The 22,783-nt window shown below is 41.1% G+C and overlaps 1 protein-coding gene across 2 annotated transcripts in view; it reads left to right on the top strand.

The window, feature by feature from the left end:
- Positions 1 to 1,266: 1,266 nt before the first annotated feature.
- Positions 1,267 to 22,783, top strand: part of slc8a4b (solute carrier family 8 member 4b) — a 94,536-nt gene continuing 73,019 nt past the window's right edge. Inside the window, exon 1 of one of the 2 annotated variants that reach the window (XM_071477772.1) lies at positions 1,267 to 1,397. The gene's annotated coding sequence lies outside the window, so the exon portion shown is untranslated. Of the gene's footprint in view, positions 1,417 to 22,783 lie in introns of both variants that reach the window. The other variant, XM_071477771.1, reaches the window with a different exon arrangement.

Below are 22,783 nucleotides of genomic sequence, written 5' to 3'. Positions count from 1 at the left end.
CCCATCTTCACAGCACCCACCCCACCCATCTCTGTTGTCGCCTTCCATTCTCCCTCCTACCCTTTCTCATTTCTCCTCACTGGCCTCCCCCCTCTCCTCCCTCCCGCTCTGCTGTTTCGTCTCTTCTTATCCACTTTTCCAACGTTCTCTCTCCCCTCATCCAACTCTCGCCTCCTCGCTTCCTCATCTCCTCTCATTTCAATGGAGGATATCCTTCTTCGCCTCCCCCTCTGAGGCAGAACAACACTTAATCAATACAAGTAAATTCCATTTTAGGGTCTCTGGTAAAACACACTCACGGTTCAAGTAACAGATACTGTTTGTGTATGCAGAATTTCGACCCCTTGACCTTTTTCTGATCAAGAATTGGAGGTTTTCTCAAGAAGTGTAGACTTGAACAACTTGTCGTCAATTTCAGAGCTGAAACGATAAGTTGATTGACATAAAATGAATCTGCCACAAATATTTTTTGGGTATTTTATGCCTTCATTAGATTATTATTATTAACTGCAGAGAGATGGCAGGAAATGAGAGACGAACAACAAAAGGTCTTAACAAGGGATGTTGTGGTTCAAGGTTGGTGTTTAATGTTTAGGCCACAAGGAGCCATTTTGTTTGGTCATCAACAAAAGTCCCAAACAATTTTGGATTCAGCTTCTTCAAATGTGAGAATTTTCCGTTTTTCATTGTTGTGAATTTAATTTGTTTGAGCTATGGACTCATCATAGGACAAAAGTAGCAAATTAAAGATGACTCTCACTGTTTTATGACCAAGCAATTCATTGATTCACTGAGAAAATAAACACTGGTTTCAGCCCAGGGACAAACTTTTTTTTTTTCATCTGACTTCTTTTTCACCTCATCTGGTTTTCAGCTCAGCAATGTTCCTTCTATTTCTGTTGCTTCTCTTCTCTTCTCTTCTCTTCAGCGGCTCATGTGCTGGGGTGATGCTGCTGGGAGTGCATGCTCCTTTGGTTCACATTCATCGCGTGTCCCCCAACACACACACACACACACACACACACACACTGTGTTTAGCCCCCCACTCCTGCTCATCCTTCCCCAGCCTCCATCTCTTTTTTTCTTTCTCACTTTCACATCTCTCTTACCCTCTCTCTGTCTACTTGTTTTGCAGAGGGAAGAGAGAGAGGAAGAGGAGGGAGATGCTTCTTGCCAGAGAGAGAGAGAGAGAGAGAGAGAGAGAGAGAGAGAGCGCAAGAGCGCGCAGCAGCCAGCGGGTGAAGTGCTCTGTCGCCGCCGCTTCAGAGGAGGAGAGACGTTTATTCAGCTGCTGAATGAGGGACGAAGCGGAGGGAAGGATGAACAGATAGAGGGATGAGTGAATGAATGAATGAACGGATCCCAACCTGGGCTTCTTCTTCCACAGCACCTTGGCGGTGAGAAGACACAAACAACGTGTGTATTACCATTGTTATGAATAGAAATAAATGTCTGTGCATTTATTACAATTGTATTAGTTGCTCCGGTTGTCATATGCGAGGCGTGTGTGTGACAGGAGGCAGTCGGTGTGTGTGAGAAGTGTGAAGCGCCAGGTTCCGTTAATTGCAGCGGGTGGTGTAATTTACAGATCAGTGCATGCGTGCGTAAAGAAGGAGCACAAACCCTGTCAGGGAGAGATCAGGCGGAGGGAGAGCGGGAGAGGAACGGAAACTGATCGTTGAGCCGGTGGAGAGCTCGCCCAGGAATCTACCGCGGGTCTCTCTCAGGTGTGTGCGGCACCGCAGAGCCCTCCTCCCGCCCGGGAGACGCCTTCAGTACCGCTCCAATTAAGCAGTTATCCAGCGCACAGTCTTCTCCGCTGAGAAATCGCGTACGTGCGTAAACAGGGGATCTTGCCCGGCACCGGATGAGCAGAGCGAGGCTGTGTCTCCGTCTCTGCTGGACGGAGAGCCTCGGTGGAAAACGGTGAGGGACATTTACCCAGAGCTGCAGGGGGACGACACTGTCGAACGGGGTTGTGGACCGCAGGTGGCCGGTGAGGGAGGATGAGGTTAGGGTTGGGGATGGTCAACACGCCCGGGTCAGGGTGCATGTGAAGAATGGATAGGCAACGGGAGGGCGGGGTGAACTCCGGGTTTGATGAAGGAAATAATGATGAAGGAGGATCAACAATGGTGATAATGACTGACTAAATAATGATGATGGTGGTGATGATGATGATGACAATGATGGAAAAGGTTGTGGTGGGAGTTTTTCTGATGATGATGACGCTGATGGTAGTTTTGATGTTGTTAATGATGATCATGATGATGATGATGGCGTTGGTAGTTTGGATGATGATGATAACTGATAAGGGCAGCAGGATGATGATGCTAGTAAAGACAGTAAAAATGCTGCTGCTGCTGATGGTTATGATGAAGAGGATGATGATTATGGTGCTGATGCTGATAGTGAAAGTGGTTGTGGGAGTGTTGATGGTAATTGTGATGATGAAGACATATAGTCACGGTTTTGAAGATGATCAGTTTGATGACCACACTGATGATGATGATGATGATGATAATGTTTCTATGTTGAAGATGATGATAATGATAATAATGATGATGATGATAATAATGATTGTGGTGGTACTAATAATGACAGTATGGTGATGGTGATGAGGATGATGATTATGTTGATGATAATAGTGCTGGTGATAATGATAATGATGGACGTTTTTATGATGATGATGATGATGATGATGATTAGCCAGGCTAATGGCAGTGTGATGATGGTTAAGGGGACTTTTTGAACAAAGATAAATAATTGATTAAAGATATGTCGCCCTCTCAATAATTCAACACCCAAGCTGTCTAAGGAAATATAGGCTAGAAATTAATTTGCGTATCTCGGATCATTTTTCAGCTTACATCAGCATCAGTGAGTCTTTGTGTTAAGCAGCTTTGATGCCGTCTAGCTGTTACTGTCCAGTGGGCATTTACTGACTGAGCCAATGTGGGCCACGTCTGCAGGGTGGTGATACATGAGGCAACAGTGCGGACAGTTCACACATGCACACGGTCAGAAATTTATTTCAGTGTTTTCTGAATCTTTCTAAATGATTTAATGATTAAAAGAAAATAAAATGGCACTTGGGTTGAGCTGTTGTTTTGTTTTAGAGGCCAGACAGAAGCAACTTTCTGAAACAAGGAGAATCTTTGTTGATTATTCGGAGTTAATTTCCATTAGTAACAGAGCTCAAATTTAAAAACAAGGGAATTCCCACTCTTCATATTTATGCTCTTAACTCACTCAGGCACAGCAACAGTGTGTTTTGGGCTTCCGAACAGGCCATCCATCTGTCCAGTTATTCATCATGGGTGATCTGTGACTTTAAATGACTGCAAGTCCAAAGAAACCAGGTGTCTGGAAGTAAAAACACATGCATTTATTCATTATTTTGCAAGCGGCCTAATCCTAGAAATGTCAATATTGACATTGATTCGGTCAGGCTGTCACATTTATAGTCTGCCTCTAGGTATGTGTGTGTTTTATGCATGCACATAATACATGCTGCCTCTGTACCTGCTAAGTCTCTGTGTATTTTGCTGTTGCCAAAAATATCAAAGACTTTCTCTCTTTCCATGTGTCTCCCTTTCCTTTCCTGTGACTGTATCCTCAACTAATCCATTAATGACTTAAACAACACACTCACTTGCCCGCTGGACAAGGTGGTTACCCACATCTTGGCCTCTATTCTTGTCCATGTTAATCTGGTTATGTGTATCACTGGCACTGGTCTGGAGTTACTTGTGTTGTCAGTTGCTGCTGAACGCAGGGATCCCGCTACTGTCAGCATAGCGGTGTCTGTCCAATGGCTGGGAGGGACAGGAAAGTCCCTGTGGTCATAATCCTCTTCTCTCCTGTGTGTGTATGCTGTGTGAGTGTGTTACATGCTGTTAGTAGTGTCAGTGGGGGGTTGTTAGCCCTGGAGAGAGATGCCTTGTGTTGTAAATGGCGTGGCAGGGGGAAGATAATGTTGAGAATAACAGCAAAGTAGAAAAAGAAGGAGTAAAGAAGAAGCAAAAAGGAGCAGGGGCTTATATAAAAGACATTTGACATGATTTTTTAAAGGTCTTCATCAAACAATTGATTGTATTTACAAAGCGCACTGTCGTGGTTGTGTCCTGTCATAGTTAGAAGTGGTAAGCGGTCCCTCCAGGTGACATATAACATTTCTTTAAAATACTAACCAATTATTTTTTATGGCCTCTCTAAGGCTTTCGGGGCTAAAACAGCTCCTAAGGGAGTTGACCTTATTGATTGTGAAAGTCATTCTGAAAGTCATTTTGGTTTAAAGTTAAAAATTTTACAGATAGTGGCCACCCCTGGTATGGAGCCCCACAGTGTTCAATATTAAATAAATAAAAAAGATATAATGAAATAAATAATCATATGAATAAAAAGATAAATAAAACCAATAAATAGTGAAAGAATTGAGGAAATAATTTAAACTCAACCTTAAAATGGTATGTTAGCATTCTTAGCTTGGCAGGGATGTGAGCTTGGTTGTTAGCTAGCAGCGTGCAACAGTGTTCGCTAGCAAGGTCCTTAAGCTACCACAGAGAAATATTGTGTTTTTGCTCATTTTTAGTTGCACATCTTTCTCTGAAGAACATTTTTAGGATCAAAATGCTGCCAACATAAACCAGTTAGCTGCTGTTGGCTAACAGATTTTGAGCTAGCATGATTAAGAGAGACATTCAAAATAAATGCAATACAAAATCCAAGTGTTATTGGGGAAAATACTATCAAATCAAATCAGACTGTTATTTTTAAACACAATTCTCTAAATAAATTAAATATTAATAAATTAAATACAATGAGTTCCCTTAAAACTCTATTAATATGAAAATAAGAGCATATTAATAATGATGTGTTTTAGTGTTTAATTAAAATTACCAATTTGTGGGTTCATTTATATATTTTGCACAATTTATTAGTAATATTACTTATATTACAAGGACTCCATATTCCTAGTATGTTTACCCTGCATTTCCCTCACAGGAATCATTGAACCTTCAGCTCTCATTCCAAGGTTTCTAACCAACTCGCCAACAATATTTTAATTTCATTTTAATTTAATCTTGTATTGGGAGAGTGGCTTGATTTCATATCTAAAATAAGTGCACTCCATCTCCCTCATCAGTTTAGACTACCATTTAATCAGGATAATTTCAGGAGACATTTTAATCTTACTGCAGCCTAAATGTGAGTCCCCCCTCGAGGCTTAAGGCACGGCCTCCTGCCTACAGGTTGATTAATTAAGTCACTATAACAATAGAATGTGAGGACAGTGATATATCATAGTCTTCATCTCTTCTCCAGCTGTGGCACAAAGTCATTGGCCTATCCTGTTCTATTTATGCAGTGTTTTACATTCATGGAAAGTGCCCAACATGCTGTCTGCTCTGCCCAAATGCCACATCGCATATTGGCACCTCAACAAGTACTGCACTGGTAGAGAGTGAACCGTGAATGAAGGGGTGGTGCTCATGCTATCGAACTGTAGTATATCAAACCTAAAATGTTCAGTGCCTGTTTGTTAATTTGTTTGCATTTGATAATTCAGTTATAAAACTGGAAAGTATTACATGACTCCTGATATAACAAGAGACTGTGGGGAAATAAAAAGAAAATATATTTAACATAATGTGACTAAGGCCTAAAAGAATTTACCACTATCAAGTACAAAGGAAACTGCTAAAATATCAATAATCACTCGGACAGATGGCTGGAACAATATAGGTTTCAAATAGATTATGGATGAAATACCCTCTGAGTTTAAAAACGCAATAAAGATGAGTGGTGCTGACCTAATATCACCCTGATTTCCCTCATGGGGCCCAAACAGGTTGGCCCGGCCCATCACATCATTCATTCCACTAGGTTTCCAATCACTCCCAAAGCATCACTTTGGGGATTCATCTGACACATTTATTGCCAAATGGTGTGATTTCCAAGCTGGGCAAGCAGTTTCCTGTGTAGCACGAATGATCTCACTTGCACGGCAGACTGATTTGGCGCTCACACTCGTGTACCTCACTTAGACCTTCAGAGGCAAAGTGGCTAATGATGAACCAAGTCCTTAATAGCATTTAGCACTAAATGCAGCATGCAGCATTTTTCTTAGTCCAGATATTGACCAAACCAGGGAGCTTGATCAAAGACAGGGGCAGTGGGATCTTGCTGTATTACTCTTGTCTCAACAATAGTTAGTGTTATATCACTTAGAGGTGGTAAATTCATTGTTTGAACACGCTGCATTTATCACATGTCTTGTGTTACCTCATAATGCACAATATTTAACGGAGGATGAAGTTATTTTCTCATAAAGACAGCTTGTTACTAACACCTACTTGGATTGTGAAGATCATAAAGCCCCAGACTTTATATATATTTATATATATAGTTGCAGGGACAGGAGTGTTAAAGAGAAATACACTTTACATCTTTACTATAGTGGTGTACCTTGCATTCCTGAGTTAGCCTATTATGCCTATAAGTACGAGGCAAATGTGGATAAGACTGTTTGCAGAGGCATCAGTTTCCACTAATCAATCATCAACATAGAACAATCCATCACAGTCTAGTCAGAGCCACCAGCTTCTCCTCAATAGATCATGATGCATGAACCTTCCTAAACAGAAGTGACCAACTAAGCACCTGATATAGATGGAGAGATAAGTGAGTGCAACGTAAAGAAAACTACAACACTCTATGGCAATATGATTCCCTCAGTTTACAGACTGGACATAAATAAGCATTTAAAATTAAGGACCAACTGGGAGCAATCAAATCATGCAGCATCAGGTCTGATTTCTTGCTCACTTGTCTTTGCTTGCAAATTAATGAGCACCAGTGAGAGATCCCACACACGAAAATAATAATCTCCTCCTCCACAGTCATTTTTCCACAGCAGGTGAAGACTTAATTTCATGACCCATAACTACACTTTAACTTTTTCTTTGTCAGGTTTTCAGTAAATCACTGCAGAGCTCCCAGGTAAATTTTGTCCTCAATTCCCTAAAGTTAAATTTTTCTTGTCTCGTCTTTTTTTTTCCACATCATTGGTCAGTCCTGCTTCACAGGAGAAAATGAATAGGAGTGAGTTTCTCCTGCATATCTCTTCCTCTTGCATCATGCTGCGTTCAGTTGTTTTTTTTTCACTGTAAGACTTAATCTTTCCTGTGACTTTTTCTTCTTTAAAGAAAAATGTAACGAAAGAAAAAAGTGGCAATTTCAGGATTGTGGTGCTAAAACACAGATTAAAGGTTACACAAGTCAAAAGAGTCATTCAGTCAGCAAACTGAATCAGTAATGTAGGTTATCTATGTCAGTAGCTATCTAAAGTTTGCTAACATCAGCTAACATTAGCTACCACAAGCTACTGGTCATATCAGACCAAGTCTGTGTAAAGCAGCACACTTGGAAATGGTCCATGTTATATCTTATATCTTCAGCTTTTTATTTGCATGAGAAAGCCTTTGTTATTTCTTCTTTCAAAAGTCACATAATCTACCTTTAAAGAATACACCTGGCTCAACTCTAATCCTTGTTATATAAACAATAATCGTTTTGCTGTTCCTATGTCATTGGTTTTCAAACTGATGAATGCATTTCAAATAATACCGTAACTGAAAATGAATAGCTATAGTTTTACATATAAAGTGTTAGTGTCCATTGATGAATGGCTGCAGACTCCTATGGAGAATCAGTCACAGGGGACCAGTTACCAGGACTCCTTAACCAGGTTATCTCATTGATCTTTACAGATTAACTATGATCCCACATGACGGCTCTGTATCCTCTGAGTTTGTGGGTCAACATCTACTTACAATCAACACGTGACACACAAAACACAGACATCCTCAAAAATCCCAAAATGTACGCACACAGACACACACACACACACACACAATATCTCACACCCAAAATCTGACAGATGTAAATTTCCAGACAGACACAAACAAGCTGGATGGCGCCGTCATCACTGTCATTCCACCGGATGATGTTTAAAGATGAGCTGCACATTGATATGCAGAGAGGCTCTCCCTGCTGCTGCTAAGAATAGAAAACACCAAGGTGAAGGAGAGCCATTTGTTTTATGAGTAACCTCAGCGTATGACACACACTTGAACCGGTGACAGTGCGTGTGAGAGGTAGTAACCGTGTCCGTGAATCTGTCTTTCTCTGTGTCTGTAACTGTCTCTGCCTCGGCCCGTGTGTGCGTGTGCACCGTGATTCACAGGGCAGACTGTCCAGGAGATGTTATTATTGTTGTCGGGGATGTTGTTGCTGCCTTAAATTACATTTCAGGGATGGCTTGGTGCTTGGCAGTGTGAGACTGCGCTAAGTGGAGAAAAGTGACTAAGGTGGTTATGATTTTAAGAGACAGAGAGGAAGAAAAAAAAACCCCAGCTTCTGTCCTTTTCTTAGGCCAGATTCGGCACAATCTGCTCTTTTGAATTCATGAATGGCGGGCAAGATATGAAATGGACAATCACAGATGTATCCAATCAACTGTGAAAATGGGCACAGATGAAAAATGCATTGACCTTTAAAGCTTTTCTGAATGGATAGTCTTGAATAGGCAGCATGTGAAGTGGCCAGTGGCAGAAAGCATCGTGTGTGTGTGTGTGTATGTTTATAGGAGAAATCTGAAGGAATAAGCAAAACCGAGCAGAGAGTGAGCCTCTTTGCAGTGGCTACTGGTTGTTGAACAGATGAAGCACTTGTTTCTCAAGCACGGATTTTATTTCCTGACTGTTCTGGAGCTTTCTATATTTTTCCCTCCCCTCCCTGCCCTGTTATTTCTCTTTCCCTCTCCACCCTGTTTGGACTGCTTTCACTCTTTAATTTTCTCCATCTCTCCTGTCTCCTTGTCTGTCTCGCTCCCTCTCCATCCTCCAAAAGTTCAGCTCTTGTCTGTTCTTCTCTCTCCATAAGAGGAGACATGTTTCAGCTGCTTTCTTCCAATTAGCTCTCCTGCTAAAATGCCAGTCTACAGTTTAACAGTAAGTGTGAATGAAGCAGAGTCCAAAATCTGTGAATGAAAAAAATATCTGAGTTCAGTGATACTTGCCTCCATCACCAAGAATTCAGAGCAACGTTCAACAGGTGGAGCATCAAGTACATGAGACAGATATTATGATTTTATTATGACTTCAGTGAGACTGAACCAGATTATTAAAGTTGAACCTTTAAAACCAGATAAGATACTAAAATATGTAGAGCATATACATTATATGGAGAAAGAATTATGTATTTCTCTTTCTCTTCTGTCTCCTGTTTTGCTGTTAATTTCATTTCCTTTCCTCTCTTTCGCCCTTTTTCTCTTCCTTCTCTCCAATTCCAATGTCAGTTCTGATTCTGACACTAGTATTGGTAATGCTTCAGAAACTGCCTAAAATACTCAGAAATGGGCAAGTTCACAAGTTTATGCACTGATCCATTACTGCTTAATGTATGGATACATTTTCTAGTTTCACACCCAAATAAAACATCAGTTTTCTCAGAAATCACTTCTTCTTTGCCACTCTAAAACAGTTGCCTACACAGGAAGTTGTGCTGAGCCAATGGCAGCTACCGTTATAGAGTGGCGATAAAATCCCATTGATTTCTGGTCAATAGCATAAGATGCTGTCCTATCCAGACCCAGACATAAAACCTATGAATTATTGAGAATCATTACATTTTGTAGAATGTTTCTATTTTAACTAGAGAAGCCGTTCTAGCTGTTACGGCACTGGTCACGTGATGACATGAGAGACAGACAGATGAGAAACAACAATCCACAAATGTAAAAACAAATTTGAATGAAATTTGAACAATCTTTAAAATCTTTTTCCATGTTGCCAAGTATGAAAAGACCCAAAATGAACACTGTAGGCACTCTACTTGATTACTGTCACATCCACAGAGTGTCAGTAGTACATAGCTGTTAAAATATTTTTTAAAACATTGGTATTTCAGGTATCAGAATCGGTATTGGTAAGGAAACAACGGTGTCAGAGCATCTCTACAGTCGCTCCCACACTGCATCTTTCCTCTAATTACCTCCACTCTCATCATTTCACGTGTCAGGTTCACTGTCCTCCTCTACTCATCAGCCTCTCTCCTGTTTTGTCCCATTAGTCTCTCCTCACCTCGTGCCCTCCTCCATCCTCTGTCTGTCACTCCAATCCTTGTTGTTTACTACCTTTATCCCTATGCCTCCCCTCTCCCCTGTCCTCTTTCTGTCCAATTTCCACCATTGCTCCCATATGTCCTTATTACTGTCTGTATTACTGCTTCTACTTCCCTTTCAATCATCAGAGATCTTCCTCTGTCCTGCCACATAACACTTAATCTCATGTCATATTTTCTAATTTACTCATCCATGTTGCTCTAGTCTTTTCTCTCCTGGCTGTTTCAGTCCTCCTCTTACTCAACCTCTTCTTCTTTTCAATTGTGTGTAATCTGTCACAGCAGCATAAACCCAAACCTGGCTTACATAATCTGATAAGAGTCCACACGCACACACACACACACACACACACACACACACACACACACACGCACACACATAAGCTGTCCAGCCATGTTGCATGCCTGACTGCAGGTTGTTTCGGCATGCAATGTGTGTGTGTGATGGTGTGTTCACGGGTGCATGCATGTGTGTTTGTGAAATCTTGCAAGTGTCAGCTTCATTGGACCGGGTGGTTTGTGTGTTTGTGTGTGTATGTGTGTGTGTGTGTGTGTGTGTGTGTGTGTGTGTGTGTGTGTGTGGAGGAAGTATTATCGTGTCTGGTTATTTCCTAATTGGATAAAAGAAGAGATGAGGATCATAAGAGCGATACACGGTAAAACAATAAAGAATGTAGCAGGCGTGGACAACAGGCGCTCTTAAATACCCATAATCCACTCTGTTGTCATGCTATTGCCTCTCTGTACTTGTATCTTTTAGATGCACCCAATGCACATCTCCAGCTTTTCTATCTCTTTTTCAAACACTCACACACCAAAGCATAACGCTAAAGTGCAGTTTGTCTTTATACTCCCTTTCGCTGTTTCCCTGGTTTGTCTTTGTGTATGTGGAAGTTGTTGTGTGTCGTCTCCGAGCCCCTCAGACCTCAGTGTGACCAATTTCAAAAGGACACGGCTGCCAGCATGAATCTGAAAATAAAGCCTTTTTTTATCTTTTCTTGTGCTCCCTGAAAATATTGTTCTCCTTTGAAAATCTGTCCTGATATGGAGCGTTTTCACTGCCTCTCTGTGCTGCTCCTGCGGAAAAAAAAACAAACTGTGGGGGTTTATCATATGGGAAAGCATTGAGCTAATGAAAGACTCGCTTCCATTTAACTTCATTAGTTTTACCACAACTCTGTCGCTCCCATTTCCTGAACACAAACAAATCAAAGGCAATGGTGTTATCCATCTGCTCTGTTATCAAACTGGACTGCTTCTTGGCATCGCTCACAGGCCCACACACACACACACACACACACACACACACACACACACACACACACACACACACACACACACACACACCTCTTTTTGGCAATCACTTAAGGAAACAGTAATTTTTCATCACCACAGGGGTATTTATGTTTGAAATTAAAGAAATAGAGAGGAAGGAGAGCAGTGGAGCTGAATATGGCTGAGCGTGGAGCCAAAGGAGTTGTAAAGTGCACTTATTTCTTAGCTGGAGGAGAGGCAGCGGAGCTGGAGGGAGACTGATGGAAATAAGATCTGGAGAAAATAGAGAGAGGTGGAGGGGAGACAGAAGGAAAACAACACAGGAATAAATCACAGTGGGATAAAATAAAGAAATAATGACAGATGAGGATGGAGATGAATTGAACCGTAACTAACACCCTCATAAATCTTCCTCCTTGAACAGTGGTGGAAACACATTCACTCAAATACTGAACTTTACTGAAATACTGAACTTAGCACGAGTTTTAGACACTTATACTTCTCTTGAGTAAAGTTTCCATTTTTGCTCTACTTTATATTTCTACTTCAATAAATTTCATTGGGGAATTTGGGGGAATATGAAGGATTTGGGTGTTGCGTCTGACTGCCAGAATCTCAGTAAGAATCTAGTAATTTTATCCAGTTTTAAGATATGTTTTATTAAAGAAGAAGCTTTTAGTCATCGGACATCAAGATCTTAAGTTACAAACATTTTAAAGTTTGCTGTTAGCTTAGTGGAGCTAGTTTAGCTAGGATTGTTTTTAGCCTAGTGGCTAAGCTAGCCCGTTGCTTTCACTGAACGTTGTCATCAGGCATCTGGGTTTTAGGTCATCTAGGTCAACGATCTGAGCAAATGCTCCAGATGTTATGAGCAGTTCCATCTAAGAGACATTTCCTTTCATTTCAGTAGATTTAAGTTAAAAAAAATATGAAAGATTAGAAACATGTCTGCAGAAAGAGTCAGCCTATTTGACTTTTGTTTAAGAATGTTTTGGTAAAACTACTTCTACACTCTTATGGATTTTGAATGCTGGATTTAACTTGTAAACGAGTATTTTTACAGTATAGAGTACCCTTTCCACCACTTCCCTTTCAGTAGTATGAGAAGCATTTTGCCTGCACTCCCCTTCCTCCCTGTTCTTGCTCTTGTTGTCTCTGGTATTTACCGCGTACTTGCAGATTCATAAACAAGTCAATGTGACTAAATCTGCTGTTTGTGAAGCTGTATTCATAAACTGATCGCTGGTCCCCTCGAATCTCTTGCTTTCTTTTATGGTTTGTAGTTACAACCCCATGTCACTTGGACTAAACGCCTCAGCTGCAGCAAATGGCTGTGACATCAAAGTGGAGAGAAGCTTTGGGTGGAGGTGTAAAGGCATCCAGGATGAGCGTAGACTGAGGTTCCCTCAGGATGGCTTGCATTGTGTGTGTGTGTGTGTTTTTCTGTGTATAGGTCTGTATGGAAAGTGTATGTGTGTTTAAACATTTCAGTGGCTTTTAGTTGTGAACCCCATGTGAGTTCATGAGTGTTTGTCATCAGGGCCCCGCAGCAGAAAATAACACTTAAATGAACAGCCTGCACCAAAGTGTGTGAGTGTGAGTGTGTCACCAAGTAAAAAAAAAAAAAATCCATAAGAGTGAATAAACACTCCAGGACAGCCTGTGTGGAAGTATGGTACGTTATTGTGAGTGTGTTGAATTTAAATGTTCACTTGAAGTGTTCTTATGCATTTATTTAGATGTGATAAGTGTGTGTGTGTGTGTGTGTGTGTGTGTTAGCTCCCTCAGGCTCTGCGCTATCCTCTCTGTGTGTGACATTAGCAAGGGATGGAAGTCTGAGCACCGTGCTGCCAGTACCTCTCAACGTCATACACACATGCACACCCTCATGCATCCACACACACACACACACACGGAGGCAAAAACAAACAAACGGGGGCTGGCAGATACTGGATATGAACATCTGCATTATGACTTGTGCTCAGGGAGAGAGCACAGAGTACATGCGTGTGTTCGTGAACCAAACATATCCATGACTCCGTATCCATAGAAAGCCGGGGGGAGATTATGCTGATTGTGTGTTGCGTAACACCATATGTGTAACATGCATTATGAGATTGCATACATTATATTACGGGGATTATCTAAAGCTGGAGTTTGAGATTTGTCAGAGTGCCAGGGCCAGTTAGAGGGAGGCTCACACTCAGGATACAGGATACACTCTGACAGGATACAGTCCACAGCTGCATGGAGGATATTACACAGTTTCAGTTTAGCTTGTAGCTCATTAGGAATCCCAGAACACCTGGACACTAAATACTGTAGACATGCATAATGACCACACACAACATCACATGACAGGTCTTGATTTAATAAATACAGCATTAATTTACAATGATGATCAAACACCTTCTGTTAGTATACGTTACATTGCATAAAACTGCTGGGCACACACCAGCCAATCAGAATAATGCCATCATGTCACAGTATAAATTGTGATAAAGGACATACAGTAAGAACTGATGCTGGATAAATTAAATGATGTAATGGTGACTGAGGACAGGTGGCAACCCTATAGATAATCTAGATTATGAGGGATTTTATATTAAAGAGAGGATATGCGACAAATGAACTGTCATTTCATTAAAACATTACAACAACTAACCAGCATTTTGCCTGAATTATAGAAAGTCTGCACACGGAAACCCAGAAAACCTGGTTTGAAATCTCAAGTGTTTCTCTAAGCCATTATTAAATATTCAAAACAAACAACAAAGTTAAAGTTTAGAAAGAAGTTATTATTTATTAAGAGTGCATGAAAATATATGTGAAAAAACACCAAAAAAAAACAAAAAACATATGTGGAACATTTAAATTCATGTCTGACTGTTCAGAGTCAGAAGCTAACGGAGGAATATTTTGAAAGTTTTTAGGTACTTAACAACTTACATTGAATAACAGATAATAGAATATAACTTTTAGAATACTTTATCATTTTTATTATAATATTAGTAATTTTTTCAGTCCACCTCAGTCATTAAACCATTACCGCTCACAGACTCACACACACGTTGCACCCCTCCAAAGGAAAGCTTGGACTTGTATAAATAAAGGCTTCAATTAATAAAGCAAGAAAATCCACTCCTTTTATATCAATATTCACAACACCTCTCAGTATAACTGAGTCTAAGACGGTCTACTGTATATCGCAAATTGAATCCAACTTTATCTCTGGCTAACAAATTTTAGACAATTTTACACTTAACACCATTGTGGGATGATTAACTTCTCTGAGGGTCTCTCTCCGCTGGCTGGGCCCATCTAGTTATTTTTTCCCCTCTCATCCCCGATCATGTCTTTATAAAGGCAGTGTAGTTATTAACCTCACGTCCTTGGGCCATGTTCATTACGCTCATTCTCTAATGTCGGCCTAAATCTAGAGGTAGAATGAAACATTCATACACACTTCACCATTCATCTGTCTGCTGATACTCCACCAAACCTCTTTGGCCTGTACAGCCTAAAGGGCCCACTGACACTTTTCTCATTTCCTCCTCTGTATCGTTCTGCCATTACTCTTTTCTCTTATCGTCTGCTTTGATTTTTTTTGTCCTTTCCTTTCCTTTCCTTTCCTTTCCTTTCCTTTCCTTTCCTTTCCTTTCCTTTCCTTTCCTTTCCTTTCCTTTCTCCTAACATCCTCCCCTCCCTCCTCATTGCTTTGCTCCTCTCCTCTGCCATTACCAGCATGACAATCTGTTGCTTGCTTAGATCTCAATCGCCGCTTCAAACATGCTTTTAGATGGATCAAAGTAGATATTAAGCACTGATACGCACACATATGCAGGCAAACACACACACACACACACACACACACGGCCATCACATGCATCCATCTATACACCCTCACAGTGAGCCTGTTGCCAATTACTGGCTTCAAAGACTGAATAAATGCTGTGCAGAGTGTTATATCTGAATATTCACATGCACACCCACGCACTTCCTAACCCACCCATTCAAATTACACACATGTGGGTGCACACAGTTAACATGCATATACATACAAAATATATGAAGGTGAAAACAGGAGCATTAGAACAGACCTGTGTGTGTATATGTGTGTGTGTGTATGTGTGTGTGTGTGTGTGTGTATGTGTGTGTGTTAGGGAGTGTGTGCAGTGGAGTGTGTGACTGGCTGTGTAATGAATGCTTGTTATTCTCAGATCTGCTGGTTGAGTAGGATGTCGGGCGAGAGTCGAAAGCTTCAAAAGCTCTTTCATGCCTGCCTCAGTTAGGTCGCATCGACCTCTGGATCTGCGGATCGATTGACCAGCCTTAATTTGACCCTTTGGGAAAAACAAGAACTCCCTAATGGAACTTTGGGTTGCTCACACACATATGTACGTTGTGGGGACGTGAGAAATTGTGATGGACAGGCTCTTTAGCAATGTGGAAATAGCTGAGGCTAATAACTACCCCTTGACTTCTTTTGTTAGTTTGTTACTTTCTTTTTTATGTTTATTTTTTTCTGTTTTGATATTGTTCTCCATTGGCACACATTTAATAAGCTTTATTTATTTATGTGATTTTGATCAAAAATTCAGTACAAATAATATGGAGTTGTTGTAGCCTATAACCTTTTAGTATTTTAAATTTACATTCTACCCATGTTACTTCGACATCATTAATTTCAAATTAGGTACAAATTATTTCAGGCCATCTGCATAAAAGCTGCATTAATAGATTTTTTTTCCCAATAGAACAAGCTGTAAACACACCACTGAGATATGATTACCTCATCAAGTTGTTAGTTGTGTATTATGCATTAAACAGACTAAAAGAGTTGATTGCTGCAGCTGGAAATGAATTTGATGAGAGCCTCAAGACTGAACCAAAACATGTGGCCTGGAAAACCAAGACAATTAACTGAAAGGTGCGTAAAGGCATCGCAGAATTCTGTTAATTATTATTCTCATAGTTTGTCTGCCATTGGACAAATATAAACCCTTTTAGCTCTGTTTTGTTCTCCACCACATCATCTGGCTGTTAGCAGCTAAAAGCTCCACCATATTTATTAGCTGGTCTCAAACTGTGTGCTTCGCCTGTCCGTCAGCATGTTGTACATTGCAGGTACACGTACTGTAGGCTTCTAGAGCTTTTTTGCTGAAAACTCATTTCCAGGGAATTTGCAGTATGGTATAAAAATCAAGCTGCAGAAACTTGAAACTTGAATCCCTTAAAGTGAACTTTTTTTTTTTTTTTTTTTTTTAGCTTTCTGTTTTTTGTCAAATATACATTATTGGAAATTCAGCTGCGAATGGAAGTTTTCTGAAGACTCAGCTTATTGTGTTCAAGGCCAGGTAGCTCTCTGATCTCAAACGTTCGATAGCACTTGAATCAAACACAGAGGTAGGCCTGAGTTTTTGCCTTGGCTTGCACCTAAAGCACATTACCATGCACTGACAAGGAAGAACTAAAAAAAGGTTATCAAATGTTCACGGATGGATCAACTGTCTCAGGGCAGGTTTCAAGAGTCTTTGAGGTGACTTTATTGGGAAAGAAAAACAATGGCGGTCTGGTAGTTAGGAATTCTTTCAGTCTGCTTTGTGGTTCTTAAACTTGCTTTTCCATGAGAAAAGTTGACAGTTGAAGCAACACACACGAGTGCTGAGAAGTACAACTGCAGTCCTCCAGAGCATTACATGTTTGATTCCTTGCTCAAAGGCGGCGTAACCCTAAATCTTGAGATGGTCCAGGTTTTTACTTATTCATTTGCTCTAGTCACATTTACCAAGCCAGTCAGGGGATTCAAACTGGCAGCTTTCCAGTTACAAACCCACTCATGCTCCTCCAACCTCGCTGCTACCTCCATCCCCTGGCGAACCTCTCTCTGCTCTCAGAGCTGTTTTACCCAGAGCTGCTGGTCAAAAGCAGCAGTTTAATTCATATTTTAAAAGAGAAATGACAGGCATGCAGAAAGTTGATTTCACTCTGATTTACTCTGTAATCTTCCGTATACATGGTGTGTGTTTTTCTTGACCTCCTTCACCCGTCCTGTCAGGCGGCGTCCCGGTTAAATCCGAGAAAACAGTATCGATCCAAAGATAGAAAAGCTGCCGGGGGGCTTGGACTAAACTCGTTTCACTGAGCATTTCTCATTTCTCTTGTCTATGTCTCGCTCTGGCTTTCTCTCTCTGTCACACAGTGTACACACACACACACACACAATCACCCACTCCCCTCATACTCATAATGATAATGTTAAAGACTTTTGTATCTCATTAATCACCATAGCAACAGTTTTGGACCTACTTTCCACTCTCTTTTTCTTTGTTTAACTCTCTCTCTCTCTCTCTCTCTCTCGCTCACACACACACACACACACACACACACACACACCCTGGGAGATTATGCTTTCATTGTCCTCCATTATGTAGAGTCTATATTCAGTATTGTATTGGATATTATTGGATGTTATATACTGCTGATGCACACTCACTGTTGCTTGGACTTTGCTCCTGCAGGATGTGTGATGTGCTGCTGGATTCTGAGTGATTACATGTGTGTGTGTGTGTGTGTGTGTGTGTGTGTGCAGGAATAAGAGCTATAGTGAGTGCGTGGGAACAGTGGAAACAGAATGAGTGAGTGTCTGCTGGAGGCTGTAGCAGGTGTGTAACCCCCTAAGGGCAGAGTTACACTGTCAACAGAGCAGTGCTACATCCTTTATGTGTGTGTTTCTCTGTGTGTGTGCTCCAGGGGCATCCACATTACAAGGTAATATGGACTGGCAATGTAGGTTGCATAAATGCAGAACTCGACGGTGTGTGTGTGTGTGTGTGTTTCTGTACTGTAAAAGCAGGTGTGAACTGCTCAAGATGTCTTTGAGCGAGAGCAGATGGGAACTCAAATGTTATTGGAGTGTATGCCACATGATTCATTTATAGCGTGTGTGTTCCTGCGGCTCATTGCGAATGTATGTGTGGTTGTCACCCTGACGAGGTTATATAAACACAATTTCAAACACAATTTCACCAGCCAAAGCACAAAACAAGCAAGCGATGAGAGATACGGACATCTCTACGTACAGGAATTATTTAATGAAACACTCGGTTCTTCTGTTTTCACAAAGTGGCTCACATCCAAACTATTAATCTGACCTTAAAATGTTATTTTTACATCAAAAACCCACTTGCCTTGTCAATCAAAACCACAAGGTTGGGCTGGAAATAAGAATAACACCCAATCCCCCTTTATTGTGTCGAGACTGTAAATTCAGCCTCTTCAGTAATTACAAACACCTCTTGGCTACAGTCAGTGACGAATCAAAGAGCAGGGACAAAGTGTCACACCATATGTATTTATCTTCTATAGAGGCAGATGACGTTCTGGCCCTTGGGCCTTGTTCAAGCTCAACAATAATAAGACCAAACTGATCTTGAAGAAGACCTGAGGGCCCGAAGCGTCATCTGTTTATCTCTGTACACTGTGTCTAATGCAGGCCCTCAGCTCTGGGGTCATTTTGCCGAGAAGCCATCAGCTCAGCCGCGTTATCAGTCAGGAGAAAGATTTGTGTTGTAGACAGTTGTAGTTGCCAAGTGTTGTTGGCCCGTTAAAGTTACTCTTCCCTCCTGGCAGCAGACTGTCTGCTATATAAAGGCTGTGGTATGTTTTCTTCACTTGGGTCCAATTTAACATTACAGGGCCCGAGTTGCACCAGTGTAACTTGTTACCTTTGTCATGTTTTGTGGCTTTCTTTCCGATTAGTTTATTCTTGGATCTCTCTTCTCTTGTAGGGATTTTGTGTTGATTCTTGGATGTTTTCCATCATAGGGTTCTGAGCTCATGTCTCCGGGTTGAAAATTGGTTGAGATACTCTCCTGCTGCACCAGACTGAAAGACATTAAATCAAAGTACTCCTGAAGGTGCTAGGTGGGGGGGATATTGCACTCAGCAGGGATTGAGGATTTGAGAGTCGGGCAAAATCTATAACAATTCCAGAGTGGTGTTGTTATGGTGGAATATCAATCATGTTTTTCAACCGTGCTGACTCACAACCTCAAATTAGTTTTTGGACGCGACCTTTGGAAGCAAATTATAACCGGGCTTACTGATTCTTGGGCTTATCATTTTTTTGTGATTGTTTTTTGGTGAAACATTTGCACTCAGAGCCATGTTAAATACCTGTTGGCGATTCACCTGGCAATTCCCGGACCCATTTTAGTATTTTATTCTTCTTCTCCTTCTTTCTGACTGACTGCACAGACGTGTTATGTTTGAGAAAAGTGTCATGACACTTTTTTCTCTGGCTCTGCTGCTGACAGTGTGACAAGACTGGTGCCCGAGGCAGGATCGCCAGCCTCCTTAGCTGACCTCTGACTGAGCAAAGCACACAATGACCACTATGTGGAAGCTACTACTTGAAGCAAAGATATCAACACTGGGTGACTCGCAGTCAGACCTGTGATCTGCCGACCTGCCTGGCTGCTGAGGCTCCTGCAGGCACAAAGAGGCCGAACGGGTGGAGGAGGTGCTGAAAGGTGCCACTGCAGAAAGAAAAGCGCTCTGAGGAAATATTTAACAGCTCCACTTGCTGTTACTATAGTGTCACTACTGCTTTTGCACTCTCCCCTCACATGCAGCACCTCTGGTGAATTCAACAAGTCCTGCTGTCTTCTGTGATTATTGTCTTAAAGGATTTTGGGTAATGTAGGAAATCACTAACTTCAGTAATGAAGCACTGCCCTTCAGTTTGTCCCTGCCTCTCATCCACCCCATTGTTATCAGTTACAGAGGGATGGGTGTGTGTGGTGGTGGTGGCCAACCCTAACCCCTAACCCTCACCCATGCTTAAAGCTGAGACTTAAGCCAGGTCTTAAAGACCTAACCTGCTGTTGACACTGTAACCTCACATTTTATCTGTCACTGACCATTAGCACACCACGCTAACACAGTGAATTCGCTGCACTTTCTCTCTTTCCACTGTTTATTGTGTATATACAATATTTGTATAAACATATGACACACATAGAAAAGATGATTGAGACAAAATTGTGCAATTTGTGTATATAATTTAACCTCTGACTGAAATCTTTGAGATGCCACTTTAAATAATGTTGAAAATCTGGTGCACAGCCATTCAGTCTGTTTGTGTGTGTGCGTGTGTGTGTGTGTGTTTGTGAGTGCCCACAGGTTATTGACTCTCTGTGTCTGTTGGCAATGCAGACAGCCAAATAGGCAGTCAGCTGCAACAGTGAGTCACTCAGTCACCCTCGACTCAATACAGTGCCCTTTAGACAAGACTGCGACTCACTCTGAGGTGTGGCCGTGTGTGCACATGTGTGTGTTTGTTTTGTATATGTGGACTTGTATTTCCCATTTCAGCATGTTTTTATGTGATTTAAAAAATTTTTTTTTTTTTTTTTTTTTTTTTTTTTTGCCTCTCTCTGCCTGTGCCGCATAAGCGATGTGTCTCTGTTTTGGCAAACAGTAAAATGCATGAAGGTTGTGTTTGTGTGTGTGCGCGTGCTCTGTGTTTCTGTTTGACCTTTGGAATTGGTCTGTCGCACACTGCTGCTTCACCATAGGTTTGTTCATTTTGTGTGTGTTTGTGTGTGTTTGTGTGTGTGTGTGTGTGTGTGTGTGTGTGCTGCGCAGACACTGAGGGAGCCATAAAGAGGTAGAGAAAGAGAGCAGGAAACGTCATAAATGTTTAATTTTGGGGTTGAATTTGTACGATTTTTGATATTGTTCATGTATAATTAATAGCCATGTCATCAATTGAATTAAAGGAAAAGAGTAAAAGGGATAAAGATACAGAGACAAAAATGGAGAAACAGAGATAGAGAAGTCTGCAGGTCAAAGGTTACTGAAATGCTCACAGTTTTAATGAAAACCGCTTGCTAATGGCTGTTAAAAGTGCAGTGGTTTTATTATAAGCGGGCTCTCGCCTTGTGCATATGGATCATGGCTCAGATCGATATCTGAATCACTGCATTGGTTCACACATGAGGAGGTAATTGAAATGCATTCCCAAAGGGGGCAAGAGGTGAGTGATGAGGTGATTCAAATGAAATCCTTCTAGCATTATTGGGCCAGAATAATTAAAAACGTCTTTTTCATTAGCTGTTAACTGCAGCGATGAGGATGAGCTTTTGTTTTCTTTCTTTGATTAGTTTGTTTCTTCTCTGGTTCTTTGGTTCATTCTTTGGATGTTTGGATCCTCCATTGGTATCTAGGTTTGTCCTTTGGTTTCTCTTTTGGTTCTGAAAGTAAGAGTTCAGGTTATTTGATGTAGGGATGTCTGTTTGAATGCACACTTCATTCAGAAAGTTTTCAGTGCTTTGTCTTCCTGTCAAAACAAAGTGAAGTTTTGCTCTTTCTGGTTCACACAGCTGACCTGCAGCTGCGGCGTAATACAGTGCTCGCCGTAGGTGTGCTTGTGCGTAGGAATATGGTAGTTCAGCGGTTGAGAAAAATGTAGTACCAAAGTAAAGTGCTGTTTTGACGGGAAGATAAAGCACTGAAAATATTCTAAATGAAGCGAACATTTAAATGACCATGTGCACAGCTCATCGCGTGCCATGTTTCCTGCTGCCTCTCCTAACTGGGAGCGCGCTGCTCTGAATCTACTGCAGGTGATACACTGACTACACATAACTACAGCCCCACGTCAAATAACCCAATAAAATAACTATCACTTTAAGTTTGCTCTTTAGATCTCATTTTGGTTATTTTGGTTTGTCTTTATTTGATCGTTGACAGTCGACAGAAAAACAGGAAACGAGGGCTGCGATATGCAGCAAAGGTCCCCGGCTGGGAATCAAACTATAGATGTTACAGTTATGTAGTATACTCCCCAGCCATTAGGTTATGTCTAGCTCTGTGGCTCTTTGGTTCTTTCTTTTGGTACCTAAATTTGTTCTCTGGTTTGTTAGCCCTTTGATTTCTTTCTTTCTTTCTTTCTTTTTTTCTTTAAAATCCATATGTGTAATATATTTAATTAGGAATCACTTCCTTGGTTCTAAATCATTTAACATAGCGGCTAATTTCAGTGTTGAAATAATTAGTTTTGCTGATCTGGATTTACCCACTGCATAATTTGTAGCCATATGTTCCAAAGATGCTGATGTGTGCAGATGGTGCTGTTTTATTGGTGTATGTACAAATGAATGGAGCCAGAAAGAGGAAGACGGGGGAAGGAGGAGATTGGATGTGTGAGGAAAAAATAGAAAGAAAGTCAAGTGAGCAGTTGAAAATGAAAAACTGGAGGAGTCCCATTGTTATTGAGGGAAGAGAGAGAAAACAGGTAATGCTCGGCAGGTGG

Source organism: Trachinotus anak, unplaced genomic scaffold, assembly GCF_046630095.1.
Source record: "Trachinotus anak isolate AG129_WGS33_773 ecotype Australia unplaced genomic scaffold, CSIRO_AGI_Tana_v1 ptg000005l, whole genome shotgun sequence".
Lineage (NCBI taxonomy): Eukaryota > Metazoa > Chordata > Actinopteri > Carangiformes > Carangidae > Trachinotus > Trachinotus anak.
This window is presented reverse-complemented; position numbering and strand designations above follow the sequence as displayed.